Below are 14,927 nucleotides of genomic sequence, written 5' to 3'. Positions count from 1 at the left end.
TTGTATGGGAGGGCCCCTGCTAGAACATATTTCCCAAGTGCGTCGATTTTGGGTCGCCGACACAAGCTCGGGTCAAAAAAATTTTTTTTTCACGGTGACTCAAAACATCAATTTTAGACTCCCCTGAGTATGAAAAGTGAAACGAAAATCATTTTTGAGAAGAAAAAATTTTTGTATGGGAGGGCCCCTGCTAGAACATTTTTCCCAAGTGCGTCGATTTTGGGTCGCCGACACAAGCTCGGGTCAAAAAAATTTTTTTTTCACGGTGACTCAAAACATCAATTTTAGACTCCCCTGAGTATGAAAAGTGAAACGAAAATCATTTTTGAGAAGAAAAAAATTTTGTATGGGAGGGCCCCTGCTAGAACATATTTCCCAAGTGCGTCGATTTTTGGGTCGCCGACACAAGCTCGGGTCAAAAAAATTTTTTTTTCTCGGTGACTCAAAACATCAATTTTAGACTCCCCTGAGTATGAAAAGTGAAACGAAAATCATTTTTGAGAAGAAAAAAATTTTGTATGGGAGGGCCCCTGCTAGAACATATTTCCCAAGTGCGTCGATTTTGGGTCGCCGACACAAGCTCGGGTCAAAAAAATTTTTTTTTCACGGTGACTCAAAACATCAATTTTAGACTCCCCTGAGTATGAAAAGTGAAACGAAAATCATTTTTGAGAAGAAAAAATTTTTGTATGGGAGGGCCCCTGCTAGAACATATTTCCCAAGTGCGTCGATTTTTGGGTCGCCGACACAAGCTCGGGTCAAAAAAATTTTTTTTTCTCGGTGACTCAAAACATCAATTTTAGACTCCCCTGAGTATGAAAAGTGAAACGAAAATCATTTTTGAGAAGAAAAAATTTTTGTATGGGAGGGCCCCTGCTAGAACATATTTCCCAAGTGCGTCGATTTTGGGTCGCCGACACAAGCTCGGGTTAAAAAAATTTTTTTTTCACGGTGACTCAAAACATCAATTTTAGACTCCCCTGAGTATGAAAAGTGAAACGAAAATCATTTTTGAGAAGAAAAAAATTTTGTATGGGAGGGCCCCTGCTAGAACATTTTTCCCAAGTGCGTCGATTTTGGGTCGCCGACACAAGCTCGGGTCAAAAAAATTTTTTTTTCACGGTGACTCAAAACATCAATTTTAGACTCCCCTGAGTATGAAAAGTGAAACGAAAATCATTTTTGAGAAGAAAAAAATTTTGTATGGGAGGGCCCCTGCTAGAACATTTTTCCCAAGTGCGTCGATTTTGGGTCGCCGACACAAGCTCGGGTCAAAATTTTTTTTTTTTCTCGGTGACTCAAAACATCAATTTTAGACTCCCCTGAGTATGAAAAGTGAAACGAAAATCATTTTTGAGAAGAAAAAATTTTTGTATGGGAGGGCCCCTGCTAGAACATTTTTCCCAAGTGCGTCGATTTTGGGTCGCCGACACAAGCTCGGGTCAAAAAAATTTTTTTTTCTCGGTGACTCAAAACATCAATTTTAGACTCCCCTGAGTATGAAAAGTGAAACGAAAATCATTTTTGAGAAGAAAAAATTTTTGTATGGGAGGGCCCCTGCTAGAACATATTTCCCAAGTGCGTCGATTTTGGGTCGCCGACACAAGCTCGGGTCAAAAAAATTTTTTTTTCTCGGTGACTCAAAACATCAATTTTAGACTCCCCTGAGTATGAAAAGTGAAACGAAAATCATTTTTGAGAAGAAAAAATTTTTGTATGGGAGGGCCCCTGCTAGAACATTTTTCCCAAGTGCGTCGATTTTGGGTCGCCGACACAAGCTCGGGTCAAAAAAATTTTTTTTTCACGGTGACTCAAAACATCAATTTTAGACTCCCCTGAGTATGAAAAGTGAAACGAAAATCATTTTTGAGAAGAAAAAATTTTTGTATGGGAGGGCCCCTGCTAGAACATATTTCCCAAGTGCGTCGATTTTGGGTCGCCGACACAAGCTCGGGTCAAAAAAATTTTTTTTTCACGGTGACTCAAAACATCAAGTTTAGACTCCCCTGAGTATGAAAAGTGAAACGAAAATCATTTTTGAGAAGAAAAAATTTTTGTATGGGAGGGCCCCTGCTAGAACATATTTCCCAAGTGCGTCGATTTTGGGTCGCCGACACAAGCTCGGGTCAAAAAAATTTTTTTTTCACGGTGACTCAAAACATCAATTTTAGACTCCCCTGAGTATGAAAAGTGAAACGAAAATCATTTTTGAGAAGAAAAAATTTTTGTATGGGAGGGCCCCTGCTAGAACATTTTTACCAAGTGCGACCATTTTACCCGGTGAGTCAAAAAAAAATTTTTGTATGGGAGGGCCCCTGCTAGAACATTTTTCCCAAGTGCGTCGATTTTGGGTCGCCGACACAAGCTCGGGTCAAAAAAATTTTTTTTTCTCGGTGACTCAAAACATCAATTTTAGACTCCCCTGAGTATGAAAAGTGAAACGAAAATCATTTTTGAGAAGAAAAAATTTTTGTATGGGAGGGCCCCTGCTAGAACATATTTCCCAAGTGCGTCGATTTTGGGTCGCCGACACAAGCTCGGGTCAAAAAAATTTTTTTTTCTCGGTGACTCAAAACATCAATTTTAGACTCCTCTGAGTATGAAAAGTGAAACGAAAATCATTTTTGAGAAGAAAAAATTTTTGTATGGGAGGGCCCCTGCTAGAACATTTTTCTCAAGTGCGTCGATTTTGGGTCGCCGACACAAGCTCGGGTCAAAAAAAATTTTTTTTCACGGTGACTCAAAACATCAATTTTAGACTCCCCTGAGTATGAAAAGTGAAACGAAAATCATTTTTGAGAAGAAAAAATTTTTGTATGGGAGGGCCCCTGCTAGAACATATTTCCCAAGTGCGTCGATTTTGGGTCGCCGACACAAGCTCGGGTCAAAAAAATTTTTTTTTCACGGTGACTCAAAACATCAATTTTAGACTCCCCTGAGTATGAAAAGTGAAACGAAAATCATTTTTGAGAAGAAAAAATTTTTGTATGGGAGGGCCCCTGCTAGAACATATTTCCCAAGTGCGTCGATTTTGGGTCGCCGACACAAGCTCGGGTCAAAAAAATTTTTTTTTCACGGTGACTCAAAACATCAATTTTAGACTCCCCTGAGTATGAAAAGTGAAACGAAAATCATTTTTGAGAAGAAAAAATTTTTGTATGGGAGGGCCCCTGCTAGAACATTTTTCCCAAGTGAGTCGATTTTTGGGTCGCGACACAAGCTCGGGTCAAAAAAATTTTTTTTTCTCGGTGACTCAAAACATCAATTTTAGACTCCCCTGAGTATGAAAAGTGAAACGAAAATCATTTTTGAGAAGAAAAAATTTTTGTATGGGAGGGCCCCTGCTAGAACATTTTTCCCAAGTGCGTCGATTTTGGGTCGCCGACACAAGCTCGGGTCAAAAAATTTTTTTTTTCACGGTGACTCAAAACATCAATTTTAGACTCCCCTGAGTATGAAAAGTGAAACGAAAATCATTTTTGAGAAGAAAAAATTTTTGTATGGGAGGGCCCCTGCTAGAACATTTTTCCCAAGTGCGTCGATTTTTGGGTCGCCGACACAAGCTCGGGTCAAAATTTTTTTTTTTTCTCGGTGACTCAAAACATCAATTTTAGACTCCCCTGAGTATGAAAAGTGAAACGAAAATCATTTTTGAGAAGAAAAAATTTTTGTATGGGAGGGCCCCTGCTAGAACATTTTTCCCAAGTGCGTCGATTTTGGGTCGCCGACACAAGCTCGGGTCAAAAAAATTTTTTTTTCTCGGTGACTCAAAACATCAATTTTAGACTCCCCTGAGTATGAAAAGTGAAACGAAAATCATTTTTGAGAAGAAAAAATTTTTGTATGGGAGGGCCCCTGCTAGAACATATTTCCCAAGTGCGTCGATTTTGGGTCGCCGACACAAGCTCGGGTCAAAAAAATTTTTTTTTCTCGGTGACTCAAAACATCAATTTTAGACTCCCCTGAGTATGAAAAGTGAAACGAAAATCATTTTTGAGAAGAAAAAATTTTTGTATGGGAGGGCCCCTGCTAGAACATTTTTCCCAAGTGCGTCGATTTTGGGTCGCCGACACAAGCTCGGGTCAAAAAATTTTTTTTTTCACCGTGACTCAAAACATCAATTTTAGACTCCCCTGAGTATGAAAAGTGAAACGAAAATCATTTTTGAGAAGAAAAAATTTTTGTATGGGAGGGCCCCTGCTAGAACATATTTCCCAAGTGCGTCGATTTTGGGTCGCCGACACAAGCTCGGGTCAAAAAATTTTTTTTTTCACCGTGACTCAAAACATCAATTTTAGACTCCCCTGAGTATGAAAAGTGAAACGAAAATCATTTTTGAGAAGAAAAAAATTTTGTATGGGAGGGCCCCTGCTAGAACATTTTTCCCAAGTGCGTCGATTTTGGGTCGCCGACACAAGCTCGGGTCAAAAAAATTTTTTTTTCTCGGTGACTCAAAACATCAATTTTAGACTCCCCTGAGTATGAAAAGTGAAACGAAAATCATTTTTGAGAAGAAAAAATTTTTGTATGGGAGGGCCCCTGCTAGAACATATTTCCCAAGTGCGTCGATTTTGGGTCGCCGACACAAGCTCGGGTCAAAATTTTTTTTTTTTCTCGGTGACTCAAAACATCAATTTTAGACTCCCCTGAGTATGAAAAGTGAAACGAAAATCATTTTTGAGAAGAAAAAATTTTTGTATGGGAGGGCCCCTGCTAGAACATTTTTCCCAAGTGAGTCGATTTTTGGGTCGCGACACAAGCTCGGGTCAAAAAAATTTTTTTTTCTCGGTGACTCAAAACATCAATTTTAGACTCCCCTGAGTATGAAAAGTGAAACGAAAATCATTTTTGAGAAGAAAAAATTTTTGTATGGGAGGGCCCCTGCTAGAACATTTTTCCCAAGTGCGTCGATTTTGGGTCGCCGACACAAGCTCGGGTCAAAAAAATTTTTTTTTCACGGTGACTCAAAACATCAATTTTAGACTCCCCTGAGTATGAAAAGTGAAACGAAAATCATTTTTGAGAAGAAAAAATTTTTGTATGGGAGGGCCCCTGCTAGAACATATTTCCCAAGTGCGTCGATTTTGGGTCGCCGACACAAGCTCGGGTCAAAAAAATTTTTTTTTCACGGTGACTCAAAACATCAAGTTTAGACTCCCCTGAGTATGAAAAGTGAAACGAAAATCATTTTTGAGAAGAAAAAATTTTTGTATGGGAGGGCCCCTGCTAGAACATATTTCCCAAGTGCGTCGATTTTGGGTCGCCGACACAAGCTCGGGTCAAAAAAATTTTTTTTTCACGGTGACTCAAAACATCAATTTTAGACTCCCCTGAGTATGAAAAGTGAAACGAAAATCATTTTTGAGAAGAAAAAATTTTTGTATGGGAGGGCCCCTGCTAGAACATTTTTACCAAGTGCGACCATTTTACCCGGTGAGTCAAAAAAAAATTTTTGTATGGGAGGGCCCCTGCTAGAACATTTTTCCCAAGTGCGTCGATTTTGGGTCGCCGACACAAGCTCGGGTCAAAAAAATTTTTTTTTCTCGGTGACTCAAAACATCAATTTTAGACTCCCCTGAGTATGAAAAGTGAAACGAAAATCATTTTTGAGAAGAAAAAATTTTTGTATGGGAGGGCCCCTGCTAGAACATATTTCCCAAGTGCGTCGATTTTGGGTCGCCGACACAAGCTCGGGTCAAAAAAATTTTTTTTTCTCGGTGACTCAAAACATCAATTTTAGACTCCTCTGAGTATGAAAAGTGAAACGAAAATCATTTTTGAGAAGAAAAAATTTTTGTATGGGAGGGCCCCTGCTAGAACATTTTTCTCAAGTGCGTCGATTTTGGGTCGCCGACACAAGCTCGGGTCAAAAAAAATTTTTTTTCACGGTGACTCAAAACATCAATTTTAGACTCCCCTGAGTATGAAAAGTGAAACGAAAATCATTTTTGAGAAGAAAAAATTTTTGTATGGGAGGGCCCCTGCTAGAACATTTTTCCCAAGTGCGTCGATTTTGGGTCGCCGACACAAGCTCGGGTCAAAAAAATTTTTTTTTCACGGTGACTCAAAACATCAATTTTAGACTCCCCTGAGTATGAAAAGTGAAACGAAAATCATTTTTGAGAAGAAAAAATTTTTGTATGGGAGGGCCCCTGCTAGAACATATTTCCCAAGTGCGTCGATTTTGGGTCGCCGACACAAGCTCGGGTCAAAAAAATTTTTTTTTCACGGTGACTCAAAACATCAATTTTAGACTCCCCTGAGTATGAAAAGTGAAACGAAAATCATTTTTGAGAAGAAAAAATTTTTGTATGGGAGGGCCCCTGCTAGAACATTTTTCCCAAGTGAGTCGATTTTTGGGTCGCGACACAAGCTCGGGTCAAAAAAATTTTTTTTTCTCGGTGACTCAAAACATCAATTTTAGACTCCCCTGAGTATGAAAAGTGAAACGAAAATCATTTTTGAGAAGAAAAAATTTTTGTATGGGAGGGCCCCTGCTAGAACATTTTTCCCAAGTGCGTCGATTTTGGGTCGCCGACACAAGCTCGGGTCAAAAAATTTTTTTTTTCACGGTGACTCAAAACATCAATTTTAGACTCCCCTGAGTATGAAAAGTGAAACGAAAATCATTTTTGAGAAGAAAAAATTTTTGTATGGGAGGGCCCCTGCTAGAACATTTTTCCCAAGTGCGTCGATTTTTGGGTCGCCGACACAAGCTCGGGTCAAAATTTTTTTTTTTTCTCGGTGACTCAAAACATCAATTTTAGACTCCCCTGAGTATGAAAAGTGAAACGAAAATCATTTTTGAGAAGAAAAAATTTTTGTATGGGAGGGCCCCTGCTAGAACATTTTTCCCAAGTGCGTCGATTTTGGGTCGCCGACACAAGCTCGGGTCAAAAAAATTTTTTTTTCTCGGTGACTCAAAACATCAATTTTAGACTCCCCTGAGTATGAAAAGTGAAACGAAAATCATTTTTGAGAAGAAAAAATTTTTGTATGGGAGGGCCCCTGCTAGAACATATTTCCCAAGTGCGTCGATTTTGGGTCGCCGACACAAGCTCGGGTCAAAAAAATTTTTTTTTCTCGGTGACTCAAAACATCAATTTTAGACTCCCCTGAGTATGAAAAGTGAAACGAAAATCATTTTTGAGAAGAAAAAATTTTTGTATGGGAGGGCCCCTGCTAGAACATTTTTCCCAAGTGCGTCGATTTTGGGTCGCCGACACAAGCTCGGGTCAAAAAATTTTTTTTTTCACCGTGACTCAAAACATCAATTTTAGACTCCCCTGAGTATGAAAAGTGAAACGAAAATCATTTTTGAGAAGAAAAAATTTTTGTATGGGAGGGCCCCTGCTAGAACATATTTCCCAAGTGCGTCGATTTTGGGTCGCCGACACAAGCTCGGGTCAAAAAATTTTTTTTTTCACCGTGACTCAAAACATCAATTTTAGACTCCCCTGAGTATGAAAAGTGAAACGAAAATCATTTTTGAGAAGAAAAAAATTTTGTATGGGAGGGCCCCTGCTAGAACATTTTTCCCAAGTGCGTCGATTTTGGGTCGCCGACACAAGCTCGGGTCAAAAAAATTTTTTTTTCTCGGTGACTCAAAACATCAATTTTAGACTCCCCTGAGTATGAAAAGTGAAACGAAAATCATTTTTGAGAAGAAAAAATTTTTGTATGGGAGGGCCCCTGCTAGAACATTTTTCCCAAGTGCGTCGATTTTGGGTCGCCGACACAAGCTCGGGTCAAAAAAATTTTTTTTTCTCGGTGACTCAAAACATCAATTTTAGACTCCCCTGAGTATGAAAAGTGAAACGAAAATCATTTTTGAGAAGAAAAAATTTTTGTATGGGAGGGCCCCTGCTAGAACATTTTTCCCAAGTGCGTCGATTTTGGGTCGCCGACACAAGCTCGGGTCAAAAAAATTTTTTTTTCTCGGTGACTCAAAACATCAATTTTAGACTCCCCTGAGTATGAAAAGTGAAACGAAAATCATTTTTGAGAAGAAAAAAATTTTGTATGGGAGGGCCCCTGCTAGAACATTTTTCCCAAGTGCGTCGATTTTGGGTCGCCGACACAAGCTCGGGTCAAAAAAATTTTTTTTTCTCGGTGACTCAAAACATCAATTTTAGACTCCCCTGAGTATGAAAAGTGAAACGAAAATCATTTTTGAGAAGAAAAAATTTTTGTATGGGAGGGCCCCTGCTAGAACATTTTTCCCAAGTGCGTCGATTTTGGGTCGCCGACACAAGCTCGGGTCAAAAAAATTTTTTTTTCACGGTGACTCAAAACATCAATTTTAGACTCCCCTGAGTATGAAAAGTGAAACGAAAATCATTTTTGAGAAGAAAAAATTTTTGTATGGGAGGGCCCCTGCTAGAACATATTTCCCAAGTGCGTCGATTTTGGGTCGCCGACACAAGCTCGGGTCAAAAAATTTTTTTTTTCACCGTGACTCAAAACATCAATTTTAGACTCCCCTGAGTATGAAAAGTGAAACGAAAATCATTTTTGAGAAGAAAAAAATTTTGTATGGGAGGGCCCCTGCTAGAACATTTTTCCCAAGTGCGTCGATTTTGGGTCGCCGACACAAGCTCGGGTCAAAAAAATTTTTTTTTCTCGGTGACTCAAAACATCAATTTTAGACTCCCCTGAGTATGAAAAGTGAAACGAAAATCATTTTTGAGAAGAAAAAATTTTTGTATGGGAGGGCCCCTGCTAGAACATATTTCCCAAGTGCGTCGATTTTGGGTCGCCGACACAAGCTCGGGTCAAAATTTTTTTTTTTTCTCGGTGACTCAAAACATCAATTTTAGACTCCCCTGAGTATGAAAAGTGAAACGAAAATCATTTTTGAGAAGAAAAAATTTTTGTATGGGAGGGCCCCTGCTAGAACATTTTTCCCAAGTGAGTCGATTTTTGGGTCGCGACACAAGCTCGGGTCAAAAAAATTTTTTTTTCTCGGTGACTCAAAACATCAATTTTAGACTCCCCTGAGTATGAAAAGTGAAACGAAAATCATTTTTGAGAAGAAAAAATTTTTGTATGGGAGGGCCCCTGCTAGAACATTTTTCCCAAGTGCGTCGATTTTGGGTCGCCGACACAAGCTCGGGTCAAAAAAATTTTTTTTTCACGGTGACTCAAAACATCAATTTTAGACTCCCCTGAGTATGAAAAGTGAAACGAAAATCATTTTTGAGAAGAAAAAATTTTTGTATGGGAGGGCCCCTGCTAGAACATATTTCCCAAGTGCGTCGATTTTGGGTCGCCGACACAAGCTCGGGTCAAAAAAATTTTTTTTTCACGGTGACTCAAAACATCAAGTTTAGACTCCCCTGAGTATGAAAAGTGAAACGAAAATCATTTTTGAGAAGAAAAAATTTTTGTATGGGAGGGCCCCTGCTAGAACATATTTCCCAAGTGCGTCGATTTTGGGTCGCCGACACAAGCTCGGGTCAAAAAAATTTTTTTTTCACGGTGACTCAAAACATCAATTTTAGACTCCCCTGAGTATGAAAAGTGAAACGAAAATCATTTTTGAGAAGAAAAAATTTTTGTATGGGAGGGCCCCTGCTAGAACATTTTTACCAAGTGCGACCATTTTACCCGGTGAGTCAAAAAAAAATTTTTGTATGGGAGGGCCCCTGCTAGAACATTTTTCCCAAGTGCGTCGATTTTGGGTCGCCGACACAAGCTCGGGTCAAAAAAATTTTTTTTTCTCGGTGACTCAAAACATCAATTTTAGACTCCCCTGAGTATGAAAAGTGAAACGAAAATCATTTTTGAGAAGAAAAAATTTTTGTATGGGAGGGCCCCTGCTAGAACATATTTCCCAAGTGCGTCGATTTTGGGTCGCCGACACAAGCTCGGGTCAAAAAAATTTTTTTTTCTCGGTGACTCAAAACATCAATTTTAGACTCCTCTGAGTATGAAAAGTGAAACGAAAATCATTTTTGAGAAGAAAAAATTTTTGTATGGGAGGGCCCCTGCTAGAACATTTTTCTCAAGTGCGTCGATTTTGGGTCGCCGACACAAGCTCGGGTCAAAAAAAATTTTTTTTCACGGTGACTCAAAACATCAATTTTAGACTCCCCTGAGTATGAAAAGTGAAACGAAAATCATTTTTGAGAAGAAAAAATTTTTGTATGGGAGGGCCCCTGCTAGAACATTTTTCCCAAGTGCGTCGATTTTGGGTCGCCGACACAAGCTCGGGTCAAAAAAATTTTTTTTTCACGGTGACTCAAAACATCAATTTTAGACTCCCCTGAGTATGAAAAGTGAAACGAAAATCATTTTTGAGAAGAAAAAATTTTTGTATGGGAGGGCCCCTGCTAGAACATATTTCCCAAGTGCGTCGATTTTGGGTCGCCGACACAAGCTCGGGTCAAAAAAATTTTTTTTTCACGGTGACTCAAAACATCAATTTTAGACTCCCCTGAGTATGAAAAGTGAAACGAAAATCATTTTTGAGAAGAAAAAATTTTTGTATGGGAGGGCCCCTGCTAGAACATTTTTCCCAAGTGAGTCGATTTTTGGGTCGCGACACAAGCTCGGGTCAAAAAAATTTTTTTTTCTCGGTGACTCAAAACATCAATTTTAGACTCCCCTGAGTATGAAAAGTGAAACGAAAATCATTTTTGAGAAGAAAAAATTTTTGTATGGGAGGGCCCCTGCTAGAACATTTTTCCCAAGTGCGTCGATTTTGGGTCGCCGACACAAGCTCGGGTCAAAAAATTTTTTTTTTCACGGTGACTCAAAACATCAATTTTAGACTCCCCTGAGTATGAAAAGTGAAACGAAAATCATTTTTGAGAAGAAAAAATTTTTGTATGGGAGGGCCCCTGCTAGAACATTTTTCCCAAGTGCGTCGATTTTTGGGTCGCCGACACAAGCTCGGGTCAAAATTTTTTTTTTTTCTCGGTGACTCAAAACATCAATTTTAGACTCCCCTGAGTATGAAAAGTGAAACGAAAATCATTTTTGAGAAGAAAAAATTTTTGTATGGGAGGGCCCCTGCTAGAACATTTTTCCCAAGTGCGTCGATTTTGGGTCGCCGACACAAGCTCGGGTCAAAAAAATTTTTTTTTCTCGGTGACTCAAAACATCAATTTTAGACTCCCCTGAGTATGAAAAGTGAAACGAAAATCATTTTTGAGAAGAAAAAATTTTTGTATGGGAGGGCCCCTGCTAGAACATATTTCCCAAGTGCGTCGATTTTGGGTCGCCGACACAAGCTCGGGTCAAAAAAATTTTTTTTTCTCGGTGACTCAAAACATCAATTTTAGACTCCCCTGAGTATGAAAAGTGAAACGAAAATCATTTTTGAGAAGAAAAAATTTTTGTATGGGAGGGCCCCTGCTAGAACATTTTTCCCAAGTGCGTCGATTTTGGGTCGCCGACACAAGCTCGGGTCAAAAAATTTTTTTTTTCACCGTGACTCAAAACATCAATTTTAGACTCCCCTGAGTATGAAAAGTGAAACGAAAATCATTTTTGAGAAGAAAAAATTTTTGTATGGGAGGGCCCCTGCTAGAACATATTTCCCAAGTGCGTCGATTTTGGGTCGCCGACACAAGCTCGGGTCAAAAAATTTTTTTTTTCACCGTGACTCAAAACATCAATTTTAGACTCCCCTGAGTATGAAAAGTGAAACGAAAATCATTTTTGAGAAGAAAAAAATTTTGTATGGGAGGGCCCCTGCTAGAACATTTTTCCCAAGTGCGTCGATTTTGGGTCGCCGACACAAGCTCGGGTCAAAAAAATTTTTTTTTCTCGGTGACTCAAAACATCAATTTTAGACTCCCCTGAGTATGAAAAGTGAAACGAAAATCATTTTTGAGAAGAAAAAATTTTTGTATGGGAGGGCCCCTGCTAGAACATTTTTCCCAAGTGCGTCGATTTTGGGTCGCCGACACAAGCTCGGGTCAAAAAAATTTTTTTTTCTCGGTGACTCAAAACATCAATTTTAGACTCCCCTGAGTATGAAAAGTGAAACGAAAATCATTTTTGAGAAGAAAAAATTTTTGTATGGGAGGGCCCCTGCTAGAACATTTTTCCCAAGTGCGTCGATTTTGGGTCGCCGACACAAGCTCGGGTCAAAAAAATTTTTTTTTCTCGGTGACTCAAAACATCAATTTTAGACTCCCCTGAGTATGAAAAGTGAAACGAAAATCATTTTTGAGAAGAAAAAAATTTTGTATGGGAGGGCCCCTGCTAGAACATTTTTCCCAAGTGCGTCGATTTTGGGTCGCCGACACAAGCTCGGGTCAAAAAAATTTTTTTTTCTCGGTGACTCAAAACATCAATTTTAGACTCCCCTGAGTATGAAAAGTGAAACGAAAATCATTTTTGAGAAGAAAAAATTTTTGTATGGGAGGGCCCCTGCTAGAACATTTTTCCCAAGTGCGTCGATTTTTGGGTCGCCGACACAAGCTCGGGTCAAAAAATTTTTTTTTTCTCGGTGACTCAAAACATCAATTTTAGACTCCCCTGAGTATGAAAAGTGAAACGAAAATCATTTTTGAGAAGAAAAAATTTTTGTATGGGAGGGCCCCTGCTAGAACATATTTCCCAAGTGCGTCGATTTTGGGTCGCCGACACAAGCTCGGGTCAAAAAAATTTTTTTTTCACGGTGACTCAAAACATCAATTTTAGACTCCCCTGAGTATGAAAAGTGAAACGAAAATCATTTTTGAGAAGAAAAAATTTTTGTATGGGAGGGCCCCTGCTAGAACATTTTTCCCAAGTGAGTCGATTTTTGGGTCGCGACACAAGCTCGGGTCAAAAAAATTTTTTTTTCTCGGTGACTCAAAACATCAATTTTAGACTCCCCTGAGTATGAAAAGTGAAACGAAAATCATTTTTGAGAAGAAAAAATTTTTGTATGGGAGGGCCCCTGCTAGAACATTTTTCCCAAGTGCGTCGATTTTGGGTCGCCGACACAAGCTCGGGTCAAAAAATTTTTTTTTTCACGGTGACTCAAAACATCAATTTTAGACTCCCCTGAGTATGAAAAGTGAAACGAAAATCATTTTTGAGAAGAAAAAATTTTTGTATGGGAGGGCCCCTGCTAGAACATTTTTCCCAAGTGCGTCGATTTTTGGGTCGCCGACACAAGCTCGGGTCAAAAAAATTTTTTTTTCTCGGTGACTCAAAACATCAATTTTAGACTCCCCTGAGTATGAAAAGTGAAACGAAAATCATTTTTGAGAAGAAAAAATTTTTGTATGGGAGGGCCCCTGCTAGAACATATTTCCCAAGTGCGTCGATTTTGGGTCGCCGACACAAGCTCGGGTCAAAAAAATTTTTTTTTCACGGTGACTCAAAACATCAATTTTAGACTCCCCTGAGTATGAAAAGTGAAACGAAAATCATTTTTGAGAAGAAAAAATTTTTGTATGGGAGGGCCCCTGCTAGAACATTTTTCCCAAGTGAGTCGATTTTTGGGTCGCGACACAAGCTCGGGTCAAAAAAATTTTTTTTTCTCGGTGACTCAAAACATCAATTTTAGACTCCCCTGAGTATGAAAAGTGAAACGAAAATCATTTTTGAGAAGAAAAAATTTTTGTATGGGAGGGCCCCTGCTAGAACATTTTTCCCAAGTGCGTCGATTTTGGGTCGCCGACACAAGCTCGGGTCAAAAAATTTTTTTTTTCACGGTGACTCAAAACATCAATTTTAGACTCCCCTGAGTATGAAAAGTGAAACGAAAATCATTTTTGAGAAGAAAAAATTTTTGTATGGGAGGGCCCCTGCTAGAACATTTTTCCCAAGTGAGTCGATTTTTGGGTCGCGACACAAGCTCGGGTCAAAAAAAATTTTTTTTTCATGGTGACTCAAAACATCAATTTTAGACTCCCCTGAGTATGAAAAGTGAAACGAAAATCATTTTTGAGAAGAAAAAAATTTGTATGGGAGGGCCCCTGCTAGAACATTTTTCCCAAGTAAATTCGATTTTACCCGGTGAGTCAAAAAATTTTGAAAAAAATATTTTGCCAAAATCGTGTTCATTGCCTATTATAAGGGACCAGGTCAGCTCACACGCATTTTTGGAGACCATATGGAAAGTGCGTCTGGGATTGCGGAAATTAAGTTTAGAGTGTTAAATGATGGTTTCGCAATCCCGAAAGGCTCAAAATCCACCCTAAGGTCCCCTGGGTGAAATGTGGTTTCCAAGGTGTGAGCGCTATCGGTGATAGAGTTGGAATGTGATTTCCAGAGCGCAGGGCGACTGGGCTTAGAGCGAAAATCATAGACAAGGGTAAGTATTGGACTGAACGACTCGAAGCAAACGAAAATCATAGACAAGGGTAATGGACTGAACGACTCGAAGCAAACGAAAACCACACACAAGAGTAATGGACTGAACGAATCGAAGCAAACGAAAATCACATACAAGAGTAATGGACTGAACGAATCGAAGCAAACGAAAAACCACAGACAAGAGTAATGGAGTGAACGAATCGAAGCAAACGAAAACCAAAGACAAGAGTAATAGAGTGAACGAATCGAAGCAAACGAAAACCATGAACACAGGGATAACTGAGAACGAACCTACCTATCAGAGCATGTGAAAGCATGGACAAGAGTACTGAAAATCGGACCAAACCTCTAGAAGCACACGAAAATCATGGACAAGAGTACTCAAAAACACGGACCAAACCTATGGAAGCACACGAAAACCATGAACACAGGGATAACTGAGAACGAACCTACCTATCAGAGCATGTGAAAGCATGGACAAGAGTACTGAAAATCGGACCAAACCTCTAGAAGCACACGAAAATCATGGACAAGAGTACTCAAAAACACGGACCAAACCTATGGAAGCACACGAAAACCATGAACACAGGGATAACTGAAAACTGACTGTGAACCTATCAGAGCATGTGAAAGCATGGACAAGAGTACTGAAAATCGGACCA

Source organism: Anopheles moucheti (genome assembly GCF_943734755.1).
Source record: "Anopheles moucheti chromosome X unlocalized genomic scaffold, idAnoMoucSN_F20_07 X_unloc_46, whole genome shotgun sequence".
NCBI lineage: Eukaryota > Metazoa > Arthropoda > Insecta > Diptera > Culicidae > Anopheles > Anopheles moucheti.
Note: the sequence above shows the minus strand (reverse complement) of the source record.